The 2,568-nt window shown below is 48.9% G+C and overlaps 1 protein-coding gene across 1 annotated transcript in view; it reads left to right on the top strand.

Moving 5' to 3' along the window:
• Positions 1-679: 679 nt before the first annotated feature.
• The window catches only part of b3galt2 (UDP-Gal:betaGlcNAc beta 1,3-galactosyltransferase, polypeptide 2), a 7,616-nt gene continuing 5,727 nt past the window's right edge, over positions 680-2,568 (top strand). The window contains exon 1 of the mRNA XM_084066517.1: positions 680-1,553. The gene's annotated coding sequence lies outside the window, so the exon portion shown is untranslated. The remainder of the gene's footprint in view (positions 1,554-2,568) is intronic.

Raw genomic sequence — 2,568 nt, 5'->3', positions numbered from 1 at the left:
TTTCCTATATAGCCGATCTACAAGCTCATAATGTGTCGCGATCAATGAGTCGCGATGCGACACATTATGAGCTTGTAGATCCGTTATTTTTTTAATGTTTATTTCAATGTATTTAATTTTTTTAATTTTATAATATATATATGTTTTGTATTGTTGAATATTCAACTGCTAAAGCATCAGCGATAAACAAATCACACACATATGGTGAAGAATCCAGCTGCAGTCAGACAACAACTGGCCCACCACCACGCTTCATATGGACTTCTTTAAATCCCCTCCTATTTTACGCCCACATGGAGGGGGGTGGGGGGGGGGGGGTAGGCTGGGGTTAGAGAACAGAGCAGAAGGAGGGAGAGAGAGGGAGGGAGGGAGAGGGAGGGAGAGAGAGGGAGGGAGGCAGGGCTGAGGAGGGAGGGAGGAGAGTGAGAATCTAACTGGGTCACGTGGGACATCCTGCTAAGTATGCAGTGACGTGGGCAGAGAGCTCCGTCAGTGTAGCGGTCTGCCTGACAGGCAGCCTCCACCACAGCCCCAGCAGCTGCTTCTAAGAACAACAGAGAGAGCTGGGAGGACTATAGAGGAGAGGAGAGAGAGAGAAAGAGGAGATCAGAAAAAGGAGCAGGACTTTGACACACAAAGAAGGACGGGGGCTGGCGGGGGGGGAGAGAGAAAGAAAGAAAGAGACCTGGGTGGGTGTTTTTTTTCTTCCATCCTGTCAGGACTCGGGGGACCTGCAGCATGCTTTTACACTGACCCTTGGAAACAGATCGAGCCCCTCTCTGCATACGAGGAGGGAGTGGATTTTGTTTTCTCTCCCCTCTCTCTCTCCCTGCACCTCCTCCTCATCAGCCCTGCCTAGCGATGTGAGGGACTATACAGCCGCACTCTTTCTCCTCTGCTGCCTCCTTATTTCCTTTGGAGGAGGCTGTGTGACTCTGGATAACTGATGCATGGAGGAGAAGAGGGAGAGACACGCTCGGACACTGATTCTACGTGAAATAACATCTTCAGAAAGGAAGTAAAAAGGGAAAGCTATTGGAGCAGAGAGAGAGAGAGAGAGCGAGAGAGGAAGGCAGAGAGAGAGAGAGAGAGAGAGAGAGAGAGAGAGAGAGAGAGGGAAATATAGAGAGAGAACATTACTGAGAGGAGCTGCCGTGTGTAACGGAACCACAAAAATCAGGAGAAGGAGAAAGGGAGTCAGAGAAAACATCCTAAGGTTTGTGCAGCCAACCAAGCAGCAGGATCTTGGACGACCGTGTGTGCTGTGGAGCTGTTGCAGAACAGATGGACAGCTGCTATGCCAATTGTAATACCTCCAGATATCCAGTGAGGGGGATGTTCATTGTGTGATTATAGAGACCAGAGAGAGAGAGAGGGTCTGGAAGAGGACACTATAATACCCCCAGGTTTTGGAGGAGGAGGAGGAGAAGGCGGTGATGGTGATGGCGTGCCGAGTGTGTCGACACAAGGCACACTCCGCTCACACACACTCCTGTCCACGCCAGCCAGCCGTAAACCCACAGTAGCAGCAGCAGCAGCAGCATGACGAGGAGGTATGCAATAGCCTACATCTCATCAGAAATCCAGAGCTCACTATACTGTACCTATACCCCCGTCTTCTCATCATTCATTTATCTCCTGATGCCACTCCTCTCCTCCTCCTCTACCCCTCCGGTTTTAATCCAGAACTCCATTCATCCATCCATCCGTCCACCCATCCATCCATCCATCAGTCCACCCATCTGTCTGCCCATCCCACCCCATCCGTCCCACTACCCTGCACCACAGGGCTCGTGCATTGCATCGCTCATAAATGCTCCCTCCTTTTGCTCCTCTCTGCATCCAGAAAACCATTTAGACTATAGCTCTGCAAAAACATCACCTGTCAACGTCCGTGCGATTCGCAGCGGCGAACCCAGTAAGATCTGATTGATTCAATTCAATTAGCCGCCGATTTTATCCAATTTATCAGCAACTGCCCCATCTGTGCTTGTTGGCACTTAAGCTCACACATGCTTAGGGATAACCGCTAACTGCTGAGGTGGACGTTTGGAAAACAGCGGTTTAGACTCACCATCTGGGTGTTTCAGTCTGCCCACCAGACTATGAAACTTTAATAGGGTCTAATTTTCGAACTACCCCATAATTTATCGCTGTGGCTTCGCTTGGCGTACCATGCAACGCCGATTCAGTATTTGCCAAGCTCAATGTAAAAAACGAAACCCCAAAACACATGATTTTAAATTCTAACACTTATAATATCACTGTAATACAATATTGACAATACACAAGAGTCCCATGCCTGCTCCACCCTCTTCCATATTATGCCTTAATTGGACAAATTGGTCCAAATGTTGGCTATTCAATAAAACAGCTTCACACTATGAGGTTGTGAGTCATTCTAAGGAGCAGGTGTGTGGGCTGTACGTGGTGGTCTGGACACGATCTGACACGACCTGGCCCTGCCTGGATGATGGTGTGTGTGTCTAGATAAACCACAGCCATATATGCTGTGACACTCGCTGACTCTCTAAATCTCTTAAGAACACAATCCTCCTCTGAGGTCCT

Source organism: Gymnoscopelus microlampas (assembly GCF_963454915.1).
Source record: "Gymnoscopelus microlampas genome assembly, chromosome: 9".
NCBI lineage: Eukaryota > Metazoa > Chordata > Actinopteri > Myctophiformes > Myctophidae > Gymnoscopelus > Gymnoscopelus microlampas.
Note: the sequence above shows the minus strand (reverse complement) of the source record. Positions and strands in the feature narration are given on the sequence as shown.